Consider the following 25,355-nt stretch of genomic DNA (forward strand, 5'->3'; position numbering starts at 1 on the left):
GCTGTCTGCACGGTCTCCGTGTGACTGCAGCTCGCCCTGTAGTCTGTGAGCAGCCATAGCCTGGTTGTATCCAGCTCAGGGTTCTTCACTGCGTCATACCGTCAAATCAATTTTCCTTTTGTTTTAAGTAGTGCAGGCTGCTGCACATTTTTTCAAAAAATTTCTATTAGTGTCTTTCCACCCGTATCCAGCTAACTTGTGGAAAAACACTACATAGGATAACGTAGAGGAGGGTTTTTGGGCCTTGCAGCGCCATTTACGGCTGTCTGCACGGTCTCCGTATGAATGCAGCTCTCTCTGTTGTCAGTTCAGCCCCCCAAAAATAAATAAATAATAAAGTTCACCAAACACACCACTTTACATTTGTGTAGGCCACATTAGCTCATATTAAAGTCTAGTCCACACTTTAGAAAATTAGTGTTTCTTATACCTGTTAGGAGCTGTTCAGGAATAAGCACACAAAGCCGTTACCCGTTACTTTTCTGCTTATCTTTATCAGTCAACCAAGATGAAGAAGGCAGGGAGTAAGGCACGTGGGCGTGGGCGCGGAGCAGGGAGAGGACGTGGGGATTCTGTGCCTGCTGCGGGCACCGGTGACTCCTCAGCACCCAGTTTCACCAGGGAACAGTCCTTCATGCGCAGCTTTGTCGCAGAGCGCCGTACACCGCTGCTGCGTGAAGAACAAATTGAAGCCGTTGTCGGATGGATGGCAGCTAACGCATCGACTTCAATTAGTGCCACATCCTCTCAGACACAGAGCACTGGAGAGCAGCCATCTGTCTCTTCACCACCTGCCAAATTGCCCAGGCAGACAGAGAGCCCAGGACAGGAGCCGTCTCTACTTCTGTTTTCTGAATCTCTTGGCTTGGAAAGAGGGGGCCAGCCAAGCAGCATTGGAGAAATGGAAGAAGAGGCAGGGTGCAGTGATGCCCAACCGCTTTTTCTCTCTTCCTCTGAAGAGGCGGGTGGGCCAGTGCCTCCGGTCACCACATCGCAGGACGCATCCGCTGATGACACTCAAGTGCCACTTTCTGGTGCGTGCTCTGCTGCTGAGACTACCCAGGAGGAGCAGTTGGTGGCAGAGGGTAGTGTAGATGATGAGGTCCTTGACCCATCTTGGCATGAGGGACAGGAAGGTGTTGGGAGCAGCTCTGAGGAAGAGATTCCCCGAACGGGCCAAAGAGGCAGAGGGAGGGGGAAGACTGCGGATCCTGCAGCCTCCGCTTTGGCACCCGTTCGGAGCATGTCTTTTCCAAAAGCCAAAAAGGGCGCTCCCAAGACTTGCAGTGCCTGGTCCTTTTTTGACACAGTTGCAGATGACATTTGCTATGTCAAATGCAAGGTGTGTCATCACAAAGTTAAAAGAGGTCGAAATGTCAGCAACCTCAATACCGCCAACATGTGGAAACATGTGCGCACCAGGCACCCGGCGGAGTTAGAAAAACACACTGAAGAGCTAGGCCAACCAGCAGCGGCAGCTACCACCTCTTCAGCTCGTGTTGCCTCTTCCTCCAGCTCACACGCAGCTGGTTCGGCTTCCTCCCAGGATCGCCGTGGAAGAACCTCTGGCCCTGTTGTCCAGAGACCCACTGTAATTCCACCCGCAGCACCACGTTCCCAGTCATCCACACACGCCCAGCCCAGTCTACAGCCATCGGTAGTACAGGCATGGGAGAAAAGGCGGCCTTTCTTGTCAAACCACCCACGAGCACAGGCTCTGACTGCAGGCATTGCCAAACTTCTGTCACTGGAAATGCTGTCATTCAGGCTGGTGGAGACTGACAGCTTCCGTGACTTGATGTCATTGGCAGTCCCACAGTACAATGTGCCCAGCCGCTTTTTCTTCAGCAGGCAAGCTGTCCCTGCCCTGCACAAGCATGTGGAGGGACACATAAAACACACGCTACTGAACGCCGTCAGTAGCAAGGTCCACCTCACCACCGATGCGTGGACCAGTCAACATGGACAGGGGCAATACCTTTCCCTCACTGCCCATTGGGTTAATGTTGTTGAGCCGGGTACAGATTGTGCGAGTGGCGCAGGACGTGTCCTGCTCACTCCAAGGATTGCAGGAATCCATTCTGTACGCATTGACTCCTCCTCTTACACCAGTTCCTCAGAATCATCGCTGCAGGAGCCGTTACAGTCCACCTCCACATGGACCCGTGATGAACGTTTACCTGTTACGACCGACATGAGCACAGCCGTGGCCAAACGTCAACAGGCCGTCTTGAAATTAATTTCTTTGGGGAATCGAAGCCACACAGCGCAGGAGCTCTGGAATGCCATCAAGCAGGAGAGCGATGTGTGGTTTGTGGCAGCGAATCTTCAGCCAGGCATGGTAGTGTGTGATAATGGCCGAAATCTGGTGGCAGCTCTGGGCCTCGGCAACCTCACTCACATCCCATGTCTGGCACAATTGCTCAATTTGGTTGTGCAGAGTTTTTTGAGGGACTATCCGGATCTTGATGCACTGCAGCACAAGGTCCGCCTAGAGTGTGCTCACTTGCGGCGTTCCAGCACGGCAAAAGCGCGCATTGAGGCTCTGCAGCGTCGACACCACCTGCCGGAACATCGCATCATATGTGACCTACCTACCAGGTGGAATTCCACGTTACATATGTTGGAGCAGTTGTGTGAGCAGCAGCAAGCTGTAATGGAGTACCAGCTGCATCAGGCGCAAAGAAGTCGCACTCCGTGCCGTTCAGACTTCACAACCACAGAGTGGGCCACTATGAAGGACGTCTGCCAGGTTGTGCGTCCCTTCTATTATTCCACGCGGATGGCGAGTGCAGATGATGCACTAGTCAGCATGACTGTCCCCCTTATCTGCCTGCTTGAAAAATCACTGCAAGCGCTAAGGGATGATGTTGTGGAAGAGGTGGAGGATGAGGATTCACCATTTCCATCATCTTCTGGACAGTCAGTGCCACGTGGTTCCTCTCAAACGCGTAGGCAGGGGACACTTTGTGAGGAGGATGAGGAGGAGTCAATGGAGGAGGAAGACATCCATCCAGAGGAGGGAGTTACACAATTGTCCAGTACTCAGTGTGTACAGCGAGGGTGGGGTGATGACGAGCGGGCAGAGATCACGCCTCCAGCAGGGGACAGCGTTTCTTGGCCAGTTGGCAGTCTGCAGCACATGGTGGATTACATGCTGCAGTGCCTGAGAAACGACCGCCGCATCGCCCACATTCTCAACATGTCTGATTATTGGGTGTTCACCCTCCTCAATCCTCGCTACCGGGACAACGTAGAAAGCCTCATCACACCGTTGAACCGGGAGCGAAAAATGCGGGAGTACCAAGACACACTGGTGAATTCCATCATCTTCTCCAGTCCAACTGAGAGAAGTGCTGCTAGTGCATTACAAAGCAGCTCAGTGCGTCCAGGCAGTGGAGGAGGCTCTGCACAAAGAGGGAGCAGAAGCAGTGCCTCTGCCCAAGGCAAGACCAGTATGGTCCAACTGTGGAACAGTTTTGTGTGCCCGCCACAAAAGTCTACACCATCACAGACGGCTCCAGTCAGCAGGAGGCAACGGTTCCTTCAGATGGTGACAGACTACATGTCTTGCCCTCTTGCTGTACTCCCAGACGGCTCTTCCCCTTTCAAGTTTTGGGTCTCAAAGCTGGATACATGGCCAGAGCTAAGCCAGTATGCATTGGAGGTGCTGGCTTGCCCTGCGGCTAGTGTATTATCGGAACGCGTCTTTAGTGCTGCAGGTGGTGTACTAACTGACCGTCGCATGCGACTATCCTCCGATAACGTTGACCGGCTTACTTTCCTGAAAATGAACAAGGCATGGATCTCGCAGGAATTTGCCACTCCTCTTCCTGATTAAATAATTAGGTGACTGTCTACAGTATCCAGGTCTCCTGTTGTGTTCATCTTTCTACCACCTGAACTTAAAATCCTGGGCTCCAACACCGCCAGTTGAGGCTCAGAAGTGCCGTCTGCACAGTCAAAACATACGACCCAGTGTTATTGGGTTTCAGTAACGTCAACTGATCCCCAGCTGTGTAGCCGGCAATGTGTCCTGCGACCGCCACGCTGACTCAACAACTTAAATGTAAGGGAACCTGTCCCCCCCCCCAAGGCGTTTGTTACTGAAAGAGCCACCTTGTGCAGCAGTAATGCTGCACAAGGAAAAGGTAGCTATTTTTGTTTAGCTCCTTGCACACGCAGAACTTAACACTTATAAAATGTGTCCACTGATACCGTAAAACCGTCCCGGAGGTGGGACTTTCCTTCGTAATGTGACGCAGCATAGCCGTCATTCCTACCCCCTTGGCGCCGTGCGCCGGCTCCTCAGCGTTATTTGATTCTGTCCCGAAGCCTGCGCTGTTATGTTATCCCTTGGCCAGGCACACTTAGCGCTGCCCCTCTTCTGACATCATTTGGTGTCAACCTGACTGCGCCTGTGCGTCCGCACTGGCCGAGATCCCGCCTCGCAGTGTCTTCTGATTTAATCACACTGCGGGCCTGGGATCCATGGGCATGCGCAGTGCATATATTCACCTCCGCCTCTCACTCATCTCCCTTCGCCTTCTTCAGACTGTGCACCGTCAGCTGATCCCTAATAGCATGCCACGGCCGTGACACCGCACAGTCTGAAGAAGCCGGAGGGAGGGGAGTGAGAGGCGAGGATATGCACTGCGCATGGCCACGGATCCCAGGCCCGCGGTGGGATTACATTAGACGACACTGCGAGGCGGGATCTCGGCCAGCGTGGACGCACAGGCGCAGCCAGACTGACACCAAATGATGTCAGAAGATGGGCAGCGCTAAGTGTGCCTGGCCAAGGGATAACATAACAGCGCAGGCTCCGGGACGGAATTAAACAACGCTGAGGAGCCGGGGCACGGCGCCAAGGGGGTAGGAATGACGGCTGTGCTGCGTCATATTACGAAGGAAAATCCCACCTCTGGGACGGTCTCACGGTATCAGGGGACACATTTTATAAGTGTTTAGTTCTGTGTTTGCAAGGAGCATAATGAAAAGAGCCACCTTTTCCTTTTGCATCCTTTGTGCTGCACAAGCTGGCTCTTTCAGCTACAAACGCCTTGGGGGGGGTTAAAGGTTCCCTTTCGACTCTCCAATCAGGCTTCGGCCTACACTGTGTTCCTCTGCTCTTCCTGCTGTCCCTGGGCTCCAACACCGCTAGTTGGTGCCTGGAAGTGCTGTCCGCACAGTCAACACTTGCTGCCGTGTTATTGGGGTTCAGTAATGTCAGCTGTTCCCCAGCTGTATGTGTGGCAATCCCTCCTCTCTCCTCCACCTCCTCCTCCTTCAGTCCCTGGGCTCCAACACCGCTAGTTGTTGTCTGGAAGTGCTGTCCGCACAGTTAACAGTCGCTCCTCTGTTATTGGGGTTCAGTAACATCAGCTGTTCCCCAGCTGTGAGTGTGGCAATCCCTCCTCTCTCCTCCACCTCCTCCTCCTCCTTCTGTCCCTGGGCTCCAACACCGCTAGTTGGTGCCTGGAAGTGCTGTCCACACAGTCAACACTTGCTGCCGTGTTTTTGGGGTTTAGTAACGTCAGCTGTTCCCCAGCTGTGTGTGTGGCAATCCCTCCTCTCTCCTCCACCTCCTCCTCCTTCTGTCCCTGGGCTCCAACACCACTAGTTGTTGTCTGGAAGTGCTGTCCGCACAGTCATCAGTCGCTCCTCTGTTATTGGGGTTCAGTAACGTCAGCTGTTCCCCAGCTGTGTGTGTGGCAATCCCTCCTCTCTCATCCACCTCCTCCTCTTCCTTCTGTCCCTGGGCTCCAACACCGCTAGTTGTTGTCCGGAAGTGCTGTCCGCACAGTCAACAGTCGCTCCTCTGTTATTGGGGTTCAGTAACATCAGCTGTTCCCCAGCTGTGTGTGTGGCAATCCCTCCTCTCTCATCCACCTCCTCCTCCTTCTGTCCCTGGGCTCCAACACCGCTAGTTGTTGTCTGGAAGTGCTGTCCGCACAGTCAACAGTCGCTCCTCTGTTATTGGGGTTCAGTAACATCAGCTGTTCCCAGCTGTGTGTGTGGCAATCCCTCCTCTCTCCTCCACCTCCTCCTTCTGTCCCTGGGCTCCAACACCGCTAGTTGTTGTCTGGAAGTGCTGTCCGCACAGTCAACAGTCGCTCCTCTGTTATTGGGGTTCAGTAATGTCAGCTGTTCCCCAGCTGTGTGTGTGGCAATCCCTCCTCTCTCCTCCACCTCCTCCTCCTCCTTCTGTCCCTGGGCTCCAACACCGCTAGTTGTTGTCTGGAAGTGCTGTCCGCACAGTCAACAGTCGCTCCTGTGTTATTGGGGTTCAGTAACGTCAGCTGTTCCCCAGCTGTGTGTGTGGCAATCCCTCCTCTCTCCTCCACCTCCTCCTCCTCCTTCTGTCCCTGGGCTCCAACACCGCTAGTTGTTGTCTGGAAGTGCTGTCCGCACAGTCAACAGTCGCTCCTCTGTAATTGGGGTTCAGTAACGTCAGCTGTTCCCCTGCTGTGTATACGGCAACGTGTCATGCGACCGCCACGCAGGCACAACAACTTAAATTTAAGGGAACCTGTACCCCCCCCCCAGGCGTTTGTTACTGAAAGAGCCACCTTGTGCAGCAGTAATGATGCAAAAGGAAAAAGTGCCTCTTTTCGTGGTGCTCCTTGCACATGCTGAACCTAACACTTATGAAATGTGTCCCCTCACACCGTTAAACCGTCCGGTAGGTGGAACTTTCATTTGTCATGTGACGCAGCACAGCCGACATTCTTACCCCCTTGGCGCCGTGCGCCGCCTCCTCAGCATTGTTTGAATCTGTCCCGGAGCCTGCGCTGTTATGTTAGCCCTTGGCCAGGCACACTTAGCGCTGCCCGTCTTCTGACATTATTTGGTGTCAGGCTGGCTGCGCCTGTGCGTCCGCGCTGGCCGAGATCCCGCCTCGTAGTGTCTTCTGATTTAATCCCACTGCGGGCCTGTGATCCATGGACATGCGCAGTGCATATCTTAACCTCCGCCTCTCACTCATCTCACTACGCCTTATTCAGACCGTGCGCCGTCAGCTGATCCCTAATAGCATGCCACGGCCGTGACGCCGCATAGTCTGAAGAAGCCCTAGGGAGGGGAGTGAGAGGCGAGGATATGCACTGCTCATGCCCATGGATCACAGGTCCGCAGAGTGATTACATTAGATGACACAGTGAGGCGGGATCTTGGCCAGCGCGGCCACACAGGCGCAGCCAGCCTGACACCAAATGATGTCAGAAGACGGGCAGAGCAAAATGTGTGCATGGCCAAGGGCTAACATAACAGCGCAGGCTCTGGGACAGATTCAAACAACGCAGAGGAGGCGGCGCACGGCGCCAAGGGGGTAAGAATGACGGCTGTGCTGCGTCACATGACAACTGAAAGTTCCACCTACCGGACGGTTTAACGGTGTGAAGGGACACATCTTATAAGTGTCAAGTTCAGCGTTTGCAAGGACCATAATTAAAAGAGCTAAGTTTACCTTTTTCAGCATTAGTGCTGTACAAGATGGCTCCTTCAGCTACAAACGCCTTGGGGGGGGTTAAAGGTTCCCTTTCAACTTGCTCCAGTGCAGGCTTCGGCCTACACTCTGCTCTTCCTGCTGACCCTGGGCTCTAACACCGCCAGTTGGCGCCCAGAAGTGCTAGCTGCACAAAGAAAAACACCAGCCAATGTGTCAGTGGGGTTCAGCACCGCCAGCTGTTCCCCTGCTGTGTAGCTGGCAACGTGTCCTGCAAAAGCCACGCAGACACAAAGCTGCCTCCAGTGCAGGCTTCAGCCTACACTCTGCTCCCTCTACTCCTCCTGCTGACCCTGGGCTCTAACACCGCCAGTTGGGGCCCAGAAGTGCTGTCTGCACAGAGCCAAACACCTCGCCAATGTGTCAGTGGGGTTCAGCACCGCCAGCTGTTCCCCTGCTGTGTAGCTGGCAACGTGTCCTGCAAAAGCCACGCAGACACAAAGCTGCCTCCAGTGCAGGCTTCAGCCTACACTCTGCTCCCTCTACTCCTCCTGCTGACCCTGGGCTCTAACACCGCCAGTTGGGGCCCAGAAGTGCTGTCTGCACAGAGCCAAACACCTCGCCAATGTGTCAGTGGGGTTCAGCACCGCCAGCTGTTCCCCTGCTGTGTAGCCGGCATCGTGTCCTGCAAAAGCCATGCAGACACAAGAACTGAAATTGAAGGGAACCTGTCGCCCCTCCCCCAGGCGTTTGTATGTTTTACATCCACCTTGTACAGCAGTAATGCTGCATGTGTGCAAGGTGGCTCATAAACTTATTCTCCTTGCACACGTGGAACGGAACATGTCTACAATGTGTCCCCTGAGACCATTAAAACGTCCCTGAGGTGTGACTTTCCTTTGTAATGACACGCAATGACCCCCTTGGTAGCACAGCCCTTCTTCTGACATCATTGCTTGGCTGGCTGCGCCTCTGCGGCCGCCCTGCCCCACACAATGCCCCTCGGTGTCTTATTTATTTTGACTGCGAGGGTGTGATTGACGGGCATGAGCAGTGCCTATCTTTGCCAGGCTGTCACTCAGCTCCTTCCGCCTTCTTCAGACTGTGCGGCTTCATGGCCGTGGCATGCGATAAGGGATCAGCTGACGCCGCACAGTCTGTAGCAGGTGTAAGGACCCGAGCGAGAGGCGAACATATGTACTGCGCCAGGCCATGAATCCCAGCCCCGCAGTGTGAAACACTGTAAAGACACTGCGGGGCTGGGATTCATGGGCATCGCGAACCGCACCGGCCGACATGAAATGATGTCAGAAGATGGGCAGCGCATGGCCAAGGGATAACGCAACAACGCAGACTCCTGTACATCAAAATGCGATGCTCAGGAGGCCGCGCCCAGCACCAAGGTGGTATTTTTGCCAGCTGTGCTGCGTCTCATTACGAAGGGAACTCCCGCCTCCAAGACAGATTGACTGTATAAGGGCCAAAATGTTGTACGTGTTTCATTCAGCTTGTGCAAGGAACAAAATTAAAAGAGCAACCTTTGACTTGTGCAGCACTACTGCTGCATAAGGCGTGGCTCTTCTAGTTTGTAACACCTGAGGGGGGGTTAAAGGTTACCTTTAAAATTGGTTCAATTAGGCTTCGGCCTACACTCTGCTCCCCCTGCAGAGCCTGGGCTCTAACACCGCCAGTTGGTGCCCGGTACTGCTAGCTGCACAGAGCCAAACACCTCACCAATGTGTCAGTGGGGTTCAGCACCGCCAGCTGTTCCCCTGCTGTGTAGCCGGCAACGTGTCCTGCAACAGCCACGCAGACACAACAGACCTACAAATGCCTCCAGTGCAGGCTTCGGCCTACACTCTGCTCCCCCTGCTGACCCTTTGCTCCAACACCGCTAGTTGGGGCTCTAGGAAGACAAGCTTGAATAGGTCCCCATCCTGGTTCCAGCAGCGTCAGCTGGTTCCGGGCAGAGCCTTTGGCTTAGGTGCCTCCTTCTGGGTATCCGAGTTCCACCAACGTCAGGTGGTCCTTGGTAGTGCTTTCAGGCACGGGTACCTCCTGCTTAGTAACCGAGTTCCAGTAACGTCAGCTGGTCCTCGGTAGTTCCATTGGCTCTTGGACCTTCGGCTACCCATCCGGGTTCCAGTACCGTCAGCTGGTTCTCGGCAGTGTCTTTTGCTCTTGTACCTTCTGCTCCCCATCCTGGTTCCAGTACCGTCAGCTGGTTCCGGGCAGAGCCTTTGGCTTAGGTGCCTCCCTCTGGGTATCCGAGTTCCACCAACGTCAGGTGGTCCTTGGTAGTGCTTTCAGGCACGGGTACCTCCTGCTTAGTAACCGGGTTCCAGTAACGTCAGCTGGTCCTCGGTAGTTCCATTGGCTCTTGGACCTTCGGCTACCCATCCGGGTTCCAGTACCGTCAGCTGGTTCTCGGCAGTGTCTTTTGCTCTTGTACCTTCTGCTCCCCATCCTGGTTCCAGTACCGTCAGCTGGTTCCGGGCAGAGCCTTTGGCTTAGGTGCCTCCCTCTGGGTATCCGAGTTCCACCAACGTCAGGTGGTCCTTGGTAGTGCTTTCAGGCACGGGTACCTCCTGCTTAGTAACCGGGTTCCAGTAACGTCAGCTGGTCCTTGGTAGTTCCATTGGCTCTTGGACCTTCGGGTAGCCATCCGAGTTCCAGTTCCATCAGCTGTTTCTCGGCATTTTCTCAGCCTTCTTGTACCTTCTGCTACATTTCCAAGTTCAAGACCCTAAAGACGACGACCCGGAAGACCACCCCTAAGATGACGACGACACCAGAGACGACAACCACTGAGATGACGACGACCCTGGAGACGATGACCCTGAAGACCACCCCGATGACGACGACCCCGGAGACGACGACCCTGGAGACGACGACGACCTGGAAGACCGAGAAGCAGAAGAACAAGAGGCTACAGAACAAAGAGCAGAAGAACATTAAGCATAAGACTAAATATCAGAGCAAAAGATATTATCTAAATTATAAGCAGAAGAAGACTAAGCAGTGTATGGGGGTGAGTCCGTTCCTCCTCGTGGTGCCCCTGGATAAAGCCTGATGCTGCAGGCCAAACTGAACGCGGACAAATGTAACTTTTTTGTGACAGGCAGAACAGAAGGTGTAATCTTCAAACTTTTATAGATAACAACTACGGGAATGCCTGTCACAAATAAGAATATGATGAAGAAGTTGAATATGAAGAAGATAATAGTTAAATAAAAAGAATATGAACAATGTAACAAAAAAAATAATAGGTAGAAGATGAAGAAGAAGATGAATAAGGTGAAGAAGTTGATGTCAAAGAAGCTGATGATGAGGATAATGAAGAAGAAAGTGTGGGAGAAGTAAAAAAGAAGGTGAAGGGCGTGGAAGTAGTGAAACATCAATATCTGACAAAATAAAAAAAAAATTAACATGGTCAAAATCTTTCTAACGCCGAACGTCATAAAAAACAAAACAAAATCCTGCTATTCTATTTGATTGGGCTAAACCTCTGTGCCTTTAATGTCTCCGCCACCTCCCCCAATACATCCTACATTATTCTTAGTTGTTTTCCTTCATGTAGAATGAACCTACAAGGAAAGATAGGGTTTATTTTAATTCCGATATTTTCGTCCCATTGGGATCGGGTATCGGTATCGGATTAGATCCGATACTTTGACGGTATCGGCCGATACTTTCCGATACCGATACTTTCCGATATCGGAAGGTATCGCTCAACACTAATTATAGGTCACTACTTGGTGGTAATATGTGGTCCGGCAATGGTGTGGCGGTATTTGTGCCTTGCATGTGGCATTTTTGTTTCATTTTAAAAAATGTATGTGACACATTCCCTTAAAGAAACATAAACAAAAATATACCTAAAAAGAGTATTGGATATTTTAACACATATTTAATAGGTTAAAGTAGAGTACGGCACAGCCAAATGAGTCTACCTAATTGTTGTGCGGGTTTAAAAAAATATTTTAGTCAAAGCAAAAGCTGCTGGCTATGTATGTGATTTGGTGTTAGATGGGAACTGTTAATGAGTGATTGGTGAGGATGTGGTGCAAATGTGGAGTTTTTCTATGGGTGGTATTGTAGAAGGTTCGAGGGATGGAGACAGAGCTGGGGTGGAGCTTGGGTAAGGTCTCAAGTGGGCCCAAAAATGTTTCCTGTATGGGGCCCGAAATTAATTGTGGCTACCCTGTTCTTGATGTTCCAGACTTTGGTATTTACCAATTTAGTCTCCCAGTTCCTGGTGAACCATGGTTGCATCTTCCACTCCTGATGTTCCAGTTCTTTCTATGTAGCAATTTAGTGTCCTAGTATCTGGTGACCTGTGATTGTATAATCCATTCCTGGTGGTCCAGTTTTTAGTATTCTATCATGACCTGTGGTTGTGTCTTCCATTCTTGATCTTTAGCATTTTAAATTCTTGTTTCATTGCAAATTTAAAAATTACTAATAGCACTATTAGGAAAAACAACTTTACATAAATACCACTCTCTCTCCTAAAGCCCGAAGTGGAAAATTTGGATTAAAGTTTCTTCCCAGGTGGCGAGTGTTATTTCCTAAACCTGGCTTTCAATATTTTAGTGCCCAAGTTTTTGGCATTTAATGCTGCACTCCTTACTGTACATGGGTTTACCTTATTTGTTGCTTCCCCAATTTCCCATTAAGGGCAAGTAAACTCCTAGAATAGTCTTTACACACCTAATGGGATATCTTCATGGACCATCTCCTGGGTTAAACCTTAGTACTCTTACCTACACTGGTTTTCCACCAGACTTATCCAAAGCCCCAGTAAACAGAAAGAGATAATTACACAGGCCAATGGGACATTTTAACCATCACCAGTTAGGTTGCATTCTCCATGGAATTCCCATAGGCCCTCCTCCGCTATGGTATACTTCCTCTCACAGCTCCTGATAAGCCATTGAGTCATCACACTTCAACCCCCCAACTCTTTGGTCTCACTCTTTGTCTCACCATAAAGGGACAATATCGATGACCAAAGTTTTCTGCATAGATCACTGTAGCGCTGGAGTCCCTGCATAATCCCCTTTTTCCTCTCCCCTGGCAGGGACGCAAACTCACTCATCGCCCTGGCCCTTGGCCCACTCTTCTTCCTGCTCCTTCATTCTCCCGAGGTCTGCGTATGTGCGGCAGTTCTCCGGGCACTGTGCTTATGGCGTGTGCACACTCTCGGTCTCTTAAAGAGACAGCACACACTGTCCTAAAGTGTCTGGCTGGGGGACACTTATTTTTTATGACACCTCCACCTTTTGGGGGCTGCCTGAGCAATGTGCTCTCTCAGTTTGCTGCACTCTTGCTTGTTGTCAGGTCCCCTGTTCTTGTACCTGCCTGTTTCTGCCTGTACCCACCAGCACCAGCCATGCCTGCCAGCACATGCCCTGCCTTCCGGTATACCAGCCGTTTCCTGTCAGCACCTGCCCTGCCTTCCTGTATACCAGCTATGCCCAGCAGCACCTGCCGTGCCTTTCGGTATACCAGCTATTTTTGCCATCACCTGCTGTGCTTTCTTGCATATCAACCATACCTGCCTGCATCTGCTGTGCTTTCCTATACATCAACCGTGCCCGCCGGCACCTGCCATGCCTTCCTCTATACCAGATGCACCTGTGCACAGGTGTAAAGTGCAAAACGCTCTGTCTGTGATGATGTGACATTACCGCAGACATTGCGTTTTGCACTTTACACCTGATTCCCTCTGGTACTCTGCCTTACACTCCTCCTCCCCCCTTGGGAACCCATATTTTTGCGGTCAATGCACAGTACTCAATTATTTCATGTACCTGACATACCTGGACATAGAGATGTTTGAAAAAGATCCAGGCTGTGTCAAAATGTAACCTATCACTTACTTATCGTTTTACCCATCATCGCTTGCTTTAAATTTTCAACAGTGTGATGAATGACACTTCATATTAAAATAAAATAAACACTATTGCAATCTTCTGAGAGTGCAGATGATTATCTTATACTTTCCTGTATACCAGCCATGCCCACCAGCACCTATTGTGCTTCCCTGTATACCAGCCATACCTGCCTGCATCTTCTGTGCCTTCCCGTATACCAGCGGTGCCCGTCAGCACCTGACGTGCCTTCCTGTATACCAGCCACACCTGCCTACACCTGCCATGCTTTTCTGTATACCAGCCATGCCTGCCTGTACCTGCCATGCCTTCCCATTCCTGGCCATTCCAGCTTCCTTTTCCTTTGGGGGTCAGCTGCCATGTGTCCGAAGTCTGTTCTGAAGTAACACCTGGTGTCCATCTGGAACCAAGTCTAACCACACCATCCGGGTCTCCATCAAAGAGTTAGTTGTTCACCTAGTCATGCCCCATCAGGCTCTCCTCAGTGCATGGCACAGTGGTTCCACTACCATGTAGGTTACAAACACTGATAACCTGGTCTAGCACATCACATATGAATTCTTAATCCTTTATCCAGTCAAAGCAGTATTCACGCATCTTAGGGACACAGGCCTCTGTGATGCACATGGTACAAAAAAAAAACTAAGGTAGAGTCATCAGAAGAAAACCTGTCCTGCATCCTCAACATAAAATTCAGCATCAGAAGTATGCAAAAGAGCATCAAAACAAGCCTGATGCATTTTGGTAACAAGTCCTGTGAACCGATGAGGTTAGAATAGAACTCTTTGGCCATAATGATAAAAGGTATGTGTGGAGAAAAAAGGGAACAACCATAAAACATGGAGGTGGATCAATCATGCTTTGGAGTTGCGTTGCAGCCAATGGCACAGGGAACATTTCATGGGTATAGCGAAGAATAGATTCAATGAAATTTCAACAAATTCATGATGCAAACACAAAACCATCTGTAAAAAAACAAGTTGAAAAGAGGATGGCTTCTACAAATGGATAGCAATCCTAAACACACATTGAAATCCAGAATAGACGACCTCAAAAAGCGCAAGCTGAAGGTTTTACAATGGCCCTCAGAGATCCCTGATCTGAACATTATTAAAATTCTGTGGATAGACCTCAAAATAGCAGAGGATGCAAGACGACCCAGGAATCTCACAGAACTGAAAGAATTTTCCAAGGAAGAATGGATGAAAATCCCTCAAACAAGAATTGAAAGACTCTTGGCTGGCTACAAAAAGCGTTTACAAGCTATTATTATTATTATTATTATTTATTGTTATAGCGCCATTTATTCCATGGCGCTGTACAAGTGAGGAGGGGTATACATAATAACAAGTACAATAATCTTGAACAATACAAGTCATAACTGGTACAGTAGGAGAGAGGACCCTGCCCGCGAAGGCTCACAATCTACAAGGGATGGGTGAGAATACAGTAGGTGAGGGTAGAGCTGGTCATGCAGCGGTTTGGTCGATCGGTGGTTACTGCAGGTTGTAGGCTTGTCGGAAGAGGTGGGTCTTCAGATTCAGATTCAGAAGCTATGATAATTTCAAAAGGAGGTGCTTCTAGGTACTAACCATGCAACCGTGCCCAAACTTTTGGTATATGTCCCTCTTCCTGGGCTCCATCCTGGTATCTGGCCCCTTTGTTTTTGTTTAATACACAGTAAAAAAAGCAATAGCGCTCCTACTCACATTTACAACACTCCCAAGCCACAAGGCATTCACTTCTGAAGCTGGCAGCTGTTTGACGTGTGTGACAATTGCACATTATGTCACAGCCCCTGGTCATGTGCATGCTAACGTCAGCTGCTGGCCTTTGATTGGCCAGCAGTGTATACTGCGATGTGCGGAACCGGTTCACTGCAATGCACTTCAGCTGAATGTAAGTTCAAGGATGCATATCCAGCTGAAGTAGGGGCTGGAGTTGGTGGGCCCCTCACATTCTGTGCATGGCCACGACTCTGTTGTCAGATATCCATGGACCAGGGGCTCCTTCCTTTTCCCTAATGCTAGGGGCGCTAGGGAAGAAAGGGAATTATCACACACTCAAAGCCTAGCAACAATCACAGATAAATACAACAAATGCCTTCTTCAATAACAACCACCAACAACCTCCAATCATGTAGCATAAACTATCTCTGACAATGAGTGCTAGCCAGGGCCCAGTTTATAAAGGAGATGGGAGTGGCTAACAGTGCAAATTAACAGTGCAAAGGTGAGAACCTTAATGCAAGAAAGCTTCCAGGAGCTCTCACCTGAGCAGATTAACACTTTTAGCACTGCTAAAAGAAACTTAATATGAAGGTGAAGTGCTTCTAGTCAGTGCAGTAATAGGAGAAATGAGATGCTGCGGTCTTCTGGCTTCTCTCTGTGGCTGTAAACCAGTGACAGTACCACCCTTTCTATAAGGGACCTCCTGAACCTCAGAGTTTATCAGAATGAAAAGACCAGATCAGGCTGGCCACATGGACATCAGATGCTGGTACCCACATCCTCTAGTCAAGGTTGTATCCCTTCCAGTGTACCAGATACTGAAGCGACTAATGAATTAAGTGAGAATCAATGATCTTGACAATTTGAAATTCCAAATTTCCATCCACAATGACTGGAGATGGCAGTAGCGGTGATGGTACAGAGGTTGTAATGTATGTTTTTTAGCAGAGATCGAGGAAACACATTATTGAAGTGGCCTAAGTTCATGGAGTGTCCAAGCCAGTCTCCAGACCTTAATCCCATAGAAAACTAATAATAATTTAGAGATGATCTTCAAAGAGGAGTGGACCAAAATTCCTCCTGACATGTGCGCAAACCTCATAATCAACTACAAAAAATGTCTGACTGCTGTGCTTGTCAACAAGGGTTTTTCCACCAAATATTTAGTCTTGTTTGCCAGACAGATCAAATACTTATTTCTCAAAGCAAAATGCAAATACATTTATATAATTTATGCAATGTGATTTTCTGGAATTTATTTTTGATATTTTATCTCTCAATGTTAAAATTAACCTACACTTAAAATTATAGACTGTTCATGTCTTTGTCTTTGTCTTTGGACAAACGTACAAAATCAGCAAGGGATCAAATACTTATTTCCCCCATTGTAAAGGTGCTTTAATGCTGATTACATCCTGACCTGGTTTGTAGAAATCAATTTTTCTGTTTTAGAGAAATTAATGGTTGAATATGTATGCCAATGATTTGCAAGTGTACTGTGGCAGGCCCTGCACTTACAGCTCTCCTGCTTCTCCGCCTTTTCCCTCCTACTTCTTACTTCCTGTCTCTGACTGACAAGTCACTGAAACATGAGTGGGCTGTCAGAGAGAGGAGGCAAGCAGGAGGCAGAGAAAAGGCAGATAAACTGGCAAGCAGGGGGCAGGGAAAAAGACCGAGAATGCAGGAGAGCTTTAAGTGTAAGGCCCACCCCACTCCACCTGCACCTCATTTGCATACAATTTCAATTGTGAATTTTTTCTAAAACAGCAAAACAGATTTCTACAAGGAAGGTCAGGATTTAATCAGCATTAAAGCACCTTTATATACAATCCATTATTTTGGGGTCTAAAATCCTGATGACAGGCTCCCTTTTCGAGGTAAAATCTATTTCTCCAAGTCAGCAAGTGCTGTGCTGAAAATTCAGTGGGCACACTGTTATATCAAAAGTGACCAAAAATACAGCAAATGACAAAGATTAAAAATGACTGACAGATAAATCTAATGTAGGTAATATCTCTTTAATATTAGATTTGCCTTTATTATACAGGTGGTGAAAACGTACAGACCTCCTAGGTGTTTATAGTCCATCGTCCAAGTCTGGGAGATGATGATAAATGATTCACTTATCAATAAAGCCATTGAATAGATTTCTCACAAAACCCCAAAATTTCCACTTCAATAAGTGTATGTAATGCAGATGCTCGAGCAGTCAGTCACATACTCTCCGGAATACAATATGTTCAATTATCCTTTCATCATTCCTGTTGTCATACATCCCTCCACTGAGGTCATCACATCTGCTTTCCTCCAGGCATCAGGAACTAAGCCTTTAAATAGTCGCCGGTTTAGGAAGACATCAGTTGTGATCGTCTATAAACACCCACACACAAAGGCAGGTGTCACCTTCTCAAATCCATATTCTTCACTCAGACAGGTAGGAACCCACCTGCGTAGACTCCACTGCTATTTCAGCACCTCCAACTCTTCTGTTTAGCTTTTAGTTCCGAATCCTTTTCATAGAAGATCAATTGTTTTTTACATGTCATTATATAATTTATACTTCCAAGGGCATAACAACAGTTCCCAACATGTTTTTATACCTGGTATCTATAATCAGTCCATAAAAAAGACAAATCCACAGCCAAGAATGTGCCTACGATCAATATTTTGAGTATGGAACTAAACAATGCAACAATGCAATCCACTAGACCACCAGGGACCATAGGTTTGTTAGATATCCTGATTCCGGTGTATATAAGTTCATGAAGCAAAATAAATGGTATCTGAGAAAGTTACATGCAGTATGAGACCTCTTAGAACCCATTTGTACTTTTTTAAGCAATTGTCCCTCCCCTTTCAAGAGACTCTACCAGCACGACTAGTGCTGGACCATATATTGACTTCCTGGTAGAATCCATCACAGATATCAGTCACTCCTTTATCTCCTTCCTTCACTTCTCTGTGGCAGCAGATATTGATTCAAAAGGAAAAATGTGTAAATGATCAGAATTTTGTACAGAAAAGTCATAAGGAACAAGTGACTCATGAATGGACTTTACAACAATAAAATACACTAAATCACCAGGGACTAAAGGTTAAGTATCTTCTATTTAGCTTTTAGTTCTTCTGAATCATTTTCATAGAAGATCAATTGTTTTTATATGTCATAATGTAATTTATACTTCCAAGGATATAACAATAGTTCCCAACATGTTTTTATCTAATATAAAAGAGAACACATGTCCATATCCCGGTTCCAGTATCTAGAATCCATCCATAAAGAAGCAAAATCCACAACCAAGAATATGCCTGTAAACAATATTTTAAATAACAAGAAGTATGGAACAAGTAACTAAGCAGTGCAACAATGCAATCCACTAGACCACCAGGGACTATGGGTTAATTAGGTGTCCTGGTTCTTGTATATATCAGTCCAGTAATCTAGCAAAATCAATGGCATTTGAAAAAGTTGCATATAAGACCTTTTAGAGTCCACTTGTACAATTTTAAGCAGTAGCCCCTCCCCCTTCAAGAGTATATGCCAGCACGACTAGTTCTGGACTTTCAGGTAGAATCAGTCAGAGATAATAGCTGCACCTTCCCATCTTCCTTCACCTTTCTGTGATAGCAGATATTGATTCAAAAACTAAAATTTGGACATGATCAATATTTTACACATGGACTTACCAGTGGACTTTACAACAATAAAATCCACTAGATCACCAGGGACTAAAGATTAGGTATCACTGTTCTGGTATTCATTATCAGTCCAGTTGGAAACCAAAATAAATGGTATTTGAGAAAATTACTAATAAGACCTCTTACAGTCAAATTGTTCTATTTTCAGTAGTTGCTTTCCACTTTAACAGTAGCTTCGATCATGCCTAGTGCCTGAGCTCACACTAACTTCTATTAGGGTTAGGTAAGAAGAATCATAGAATGGTAGAGTTGGGAGGGACCTCCAGGGTCATCGTGTCCAACCCTCTGCTCAATGCAGGATTCACTAATCCATCTCAGATAGATATCTGTCCAGCCTCCGTTTGAAGACTTCCATTGAAGGAGAACTCACCACCTCTCGTGGCAGCCTGTTCCACTCATTGATCACCTTCACTGTCAAAAAGTTTTTTCTAATATCTAATCTGTCTATTTTCTATCTCAGTTTCATTCCATTGCTTCTCGTGTTTCCATGTGCAAATGAGAATAATGATGATCCCTCTACACAGTGACAGCCCTTCAGGTATTTGTAGACAGCTACTAAGTTTCCTCTTAGACTTCGTTTTTGCAAGCTAAACATTCCCAGATCCTTTATCCGCTCCTCATAGGACATACTTTGCAGTCCGCTCACCATCCTGAACTTGCTCCAGTTTTTCAATGTCTTTTTTTAAAATCTGGTGTCCAGAATTGGGCACAGTATTCCAGATGAGGTAGGAGGGAGAGCAGGGTGGTTTGATAATAACAGAGGGTGCTGATCCAGCTGGTGAATACAGCGGGAAGAATTTCCTTGGCACCTCCATCCTGATAAAATGGTAATGTTTATTAATTTAATAAAAAAATAAAAGAAACCTGAGAGGACCCTGCCCATGAGGGCTCACAATCTACAAGGGATGGGTGAGGATACAGAAAATTGTCGATAGATTGATATATTGTCTAAAAAAAAGTAATATTTCTCCTAGGGCATAATCAGAGTGCCATACAAATCAGACTGAGATCTGGCCCCAATGCACGGACTGGCTCTGCCGACCTGAGCGTGACAGCAGCTGCATAGAAATATATGAAACTCTCATGCTCGAGTCGGGAGAGCCGTCAGCCAGTCCATGCATTGTGGTCCAGTCTTGGTCCAATTTTTATGGCCTTCTGACTGTGCCCTTACCCAAGAAGCTACAGAGCTATGCTGGTTTGCCTCGTCTATGTCTTTGTCTTCAGCAGCTATCATCTGTCAATAAATGTCATGACCTTTAATAATAAAGAAATCACGCTGTTTTATCTGTCACAGTCTACACAGCAAAGCTGAAAAGTGAACTTTTGAAAACAAAAAGTGTCATCTTATCATGTCACCTCAAATTGTTTGTTTTATATATTAAAGTCACATAAAATAAAAAACTACCATTTTTTATATAAAAATCTGATCTAAAGATTGTTTTATTTTTCTACTTACATTTTTAAATGACAGCCTCTGATTAAATTGTTAAAACAAGGCATTAGAATACTGCAATGAAAATAAAGCATTAGAGTATGGGAGATATTTGTGAATACAAGCATCTACATATAACAGAGCGATCATTTTATCACAAAGTGACAATATAAAACATGTGAGAACAAATTTGAAATGTCAAGGAAGACATTAAAGATCTACGATTATCTAAGGCAGATAGTGCAATTATATGACTCAGCCACACGTGTTATGAAAAAAATAGTGATGAAATGTAGGCGTCTGTATCGCAACGTCTAGGCAAATCATCGCACGTCTACGCGGTCATAGAAACACGAGATACTTCAACGAAATTGAATCCGACCATCAAACGAGACAGTGAAACTATAGATCACACTTTTTAAGCAATTAGTTGGGGGCTACGTGGGTCATAATAAACAGAAAAGAAGGTGGTGCCTCTTGCACAGTATATTGAGGAGGGAATGAGCTGTGTGTACGGTGCTTACCCTAATACTATGTGAAGGATTCAAGGCTACTGTACATCCTATGGTGACAAGTAAAGATGAACGCATGAATTCAAGTTGAATTGTACTCGAATTTTGCAAAAATCTGCATCTGCCAAAATACAGATTTGATGTAATTCGCTTCTGTGCGGATTCAACAAAAGGGCGGCCATTTTTCTGTACTGTAAAAGGCCATCAAAATATAAAAAAATTTAAAATATTTTTAACACTCACCTTACTGTTTACCTCTCCTACCCACCATTTCTCACCATCACCTGTCTGATCCTTTCTGCATTTTCAGATCTCTGCCGCTCACGCTGAAATTCCTTGAAGGGTTTTATGTGAAGGCTAAAATCTTTGTGAAGCGTAAAAGGCCATGAAAATATAAAAAATGTAAAGAAATCCTTACAGTTACCTTTCTTGCTTACTCACCTTATTCACCTCTCCGATCCCTCCACTCCTTATCGTCACCTGTCCGGTCCTCTCTGCATTTTTAGATCATTGCCCCTCACACTCAAATATCTGGAAGGGTTTTATGTGAAGGCCGCTATTTTTGTGAAGTGTGAAAGGCCATCAAAATGTAAAAAAAAAACAACTTATACTCCAGGTTTCCTTCGACCTGAAGAGTTCTATGTGTCCGAGGTCATGGATAATGCCATGATGTTATGATATTTGCCTCCTGTGTATTTCTTCCTCTGATGGATTCGGTCCTAGGAAAAAAAACTGAACATCGTTGAATAAGTTTGGTTCGAGTGTGATCCAGTGTTTTGTCAGATCACATTCGGACCAATAATATGGTGGTGTGAATGAGCACTTAGTGAGTTTTCTGGACAAGGTGGCACAGAACTAATGACCCTCTCTCTTGAGTTAGGAACAGAAAAAACGATCTGTGGACCTGCTGAAAATGGACTCTAGATCCAACTAGACAGTCAACTACGCCATGGACCTGCTCTGGATGCTGTGATAGCTGAGCATGCTGCCGTGAGTGCACCATGTTCTGGAATTTACAAGTGGATGAAGACTATTTCCAGCCTAAAGCGATGATGACTCTAACATATCTGCTCTGTGTGAACATTGACCTCAGTCTAATAGATTCACTAAGATATTTTATTTCCCAATCACTCATTCTGGGTTTTGTGAGAACCTGCATTATTGCTGGGAGCATCAAAATAATTTTTAGTTGTGTTTGGAAATGTAATTAAAGATGTGAATAAAAACTTTCACACAGCTTCACGGAAGCAGTATCCAATACCTTATTTCCCATGGGTGCAGAGCAAGATTGCGCCGAGCCAAATACCTGTGGTTGGTCTTATAAAAATACCATATCTACATTTAGATTACTTCACCTTAAACAATGAGATACAAGCTGCCAGTGTACGTTGCCTAAAGTAATGAAATGATACATGCAGAATAACTGCACAATCACTGCCTTGTATCTGGGTAGTGAACCTTAAAGAAAGTAATACTTGGCAGAAGTTTGGAGGAGATGGCATTTACATCATGAGAATGTGAAAAGAGTGGGACACGTTCAAAATATGTCGGGCACACAGTAACATAGTTTATGGCAACTCCATGTAACGTTGGCGTCCTCTCACACATTTGGCTTTCGTAGGCACTTACTGACATTGTGCTGACTTGTGCCATCCAATACTCTATTATAAAGCTTGAATGCCTTTTTGGATACTAAGCCAGCAGAGAAATGCTGGAACACGAAACAAGCAAGTGATGTCTCATAAGGATAACCTCTTCTCATATACCCTAGTTGGGCCCGTGGGGATTTTGTAAGGTGGGGGAAAAATTGCAGCGTTAGACCACCTCAAAGGGAACAACTTAAAGCAGTTATGTCACCTGATTATGCAATACAAATTGCACACATTGGCAACCCTTTCACTGCCAGGATTTCAACATTTTGTGCTTTTAGTAGCCAGCACTAGAGAGTAGATTGAATTGCGGAGGATTGGGTTTTAGACAAATTTCTTAATTATCTCTTCAGACAGGAAGAGGACTAGAACTCTAGTGCCACCTATTGGAAGTAGCAATCCTAAAAGTCAATGTTAGCGTTGCCAGATACTTCTTGGATCCCAGATAAATTTCCTGAAATTCATAGCTTCACGTGAACTCGACCAATTTGAGATTCGATTTGTAGTTCGCAAAGAAAAAAAATGACTTGCCCATTACCATTTCACATGCTACTAAAGCATCAAAGAGCAGCTAATGTAATTTTGCATTTCCGCCTGGCCTCCCCATAATTCTCTGCAGCTATGACATCTAGCAGATTATCACACCTTGTACAGTGGTGGTCAGTACTGGGGCCATCACAGCTCAGCGGTTCCCAATGGAGCACAGTTTGCACAGCAGAGTCTTTTTCCACTTCCATAGTCACTGGGTATGTCTCTCTCCTGTAGAGTGTAAGCTCTTATGGTCAGTGGGGTCTTCTCTGTCTCCTGTAGAATGTAAGCTCTTATGGTCAGCGGGGTTCTCTCTCTCCTGTAGAGTGTAAGCTCTTATTGTCAGCGGGGTTCTCTCTTTCCTGTAGAGTGTATCTCTTATTGTCAGCGGGGTCTTCCCTCTCCTGTAGAGTGTAAGCTCTTATGGTCAGCGGGGTCCTCTCTTTCCTGTAGAGTGTAAGCTCTTATTGTCAGTGGGGTCCTCCTTCTCCTGTAGAGTGTAAGCTCTTATGGTCAGCGGGGTTCTCTCTCTACTGTAGAGTGTAAGATCTTATGGTCAGCGGGTTACTCTCTTTCCTGTAAACTAAAAGCTCTTTTTGGCAGCGGGGTCCTCCTTCGCCTGTATAGTGTAAGCTCTTAGGGTTACCGGGGTACTCTCTCTCCTGTAGAGTGTAAGATCTTATGGTCAGCAGGGTCCTCCCTCTCCTATAGAGAGTAAGCTCTTATTGTCAGCGGGGTTCTCTCTTTCCTGTAGAGTGTATCTCTTATTGTCAGCGGGGTCCTCCCTCTCCTGTAGAGTGTAAGCTCTTATAGTCAGTGGGGTCCTCTCTCTCCCGTAGAGTGTAAGCTCCTAAAGGTCAGCAGGGTCCTCTCTCTTGTAGAGTGTAAGCTCTTATGGTCAGCGGGGTCCTCTCTCTCCTGTAGAGTGTAAGCTCTTATGGTCAGTGGGGTCCTCTCTCTCCTGTAGAGTGTAAGCTCTTATAGTCAGCGGGATCCTCTCTCTCCTGTAGAGTGTAAGCTCTTATGGTCAGCGGGTTGCTCTCTTTCCTGTAAAGTAAAAGCTCTTTTTGGCAGCGGGGTCCTCCTTCTCCTGTAGAGTGTAAGCTCTTATGGTCAGCGGGTTGCTCTCTTTCCTGTAAAGTAAAAGCTCTTTTTGACAGCGGGGTCCTCTCTCTCCTGTAGAGAGTAAGCTCTTATTGTCAGCGGGGTTCTCTCTTTCCTGTAGAGTGTAAGCACTTATGGTCAGTGGAGTCTTCTCTCTCCTGTAGAGTGTAAGCTCTTATGGTCAGTGGGGTCCTCTCTTTCCTGTAGAGTGTAAGATCTTATGGTCTGTAGGGTCCTCTCTCTCTCTCTACTGTAGAGTGTAAGATCTTATGGTCAGCGGATTTCTCTTTTTCCTGTACTGTGTAAGCTCTTATGCTCAGCAGGGTCCTCCCTTTCCTATAGAGAGTAAGCTCTTATTGTCAGCGGGGTTCTCTCTTCCCTGTAGAGTGTATCTCTTATTGTCAGCGGGGTCCTCTCTCTCCTCTAGAGTGTAAGCTCTTAAGGTCACCGTGGTCCTCTCTCCTGTAGAGTGTAAACTCTTATGGTCAGTAGAGTCCTCTCTCCTATAGAGTGTAAGCTCTTATTGTCAGCAGGGTCCTCTCTTCTCTGTAGAGTGTAAGCTCTTATAATCAGTGGGGTCCTCTCTCTCCTGTAGAGTGTAAGCTCTTATGGTCAGTGGGGTCTTCTCTCTCTCCTGTAGAGTGTAAGCTCTTTTAGTCAGCGTGGTCCTCCCTCTCCTGTAGAGTGTAAGCTCTTATGGTCAGTGAGGTCCTCTCTCTCCTGTAGAGTGTAAGCTCTTATGGTCAGTGGGGTCCTTTCTCTCTCCTGTAGAGTGTAAACTCTTATGGTCAGTAGAGTCCTCTCTCTCCTGTAGAGTGTAAGCTCTTATGGTCAGTGGGGTCCTCTCTCTCTCCTGTAGAGTGTAAGCTCTTATAGACGGTGGGGTCCTCTCTCCTGTAGAGTGTAAGTTCGTATGGTCAGTGGGCTCCTCTCTCTCCTGTAGAGTGTAAGCTCTTATAGTCAGCGGGGTCATGTCTCTCGCCTGTAGAGTATAAGCTCTTTTAGTCAGCGGGGTCCTCTCTCTCCTGTAGAGTGTAAGCTCTTATGGTCAGCGGGGTCCTGTCTCTCACCTGTAGATTGTAAGCTCTTATAGTCAGCGGGGTCCTCTCTCTCTTGTAGAGTGTAAGCTCTTATGGTCAGCGGGGTTCTCTCTCTCTTTCCTGTAGTGTGTAGGCTCTTATGGTCAGCGGGGTACTCTCTCTCCTGTAGAGTTTAATCTCTTATGGTCAGTGGGGTCCTCTCTCTCCTGTAGAGTGTAAGCTCTTATGGTCAGCAGGGTTCCCTCTCTCTCTCCTGTAGAGTGTAAGCTCTTATAGTCAGCGGGGTCATGTCTCTCGCCTGTAGAGTATAAGCTCTT

Source organism: Ranitomeya variabilis, chromosome 2, assembly GCF_051348905.1.
Source record: "Ranitomeya variabilis isolate aRanVar5 chromosome 2, aRanVar5.hap1, whole genome shotgun sequence".
In the NCBI taxonomy this organism is placed as follows: domain Eukaryota; kingdom Metazoa; phylum Chordata; class Amphibia; order Anura; family Dendrobatidae; genus Ranitomeya; species Ranitomeya variabilis.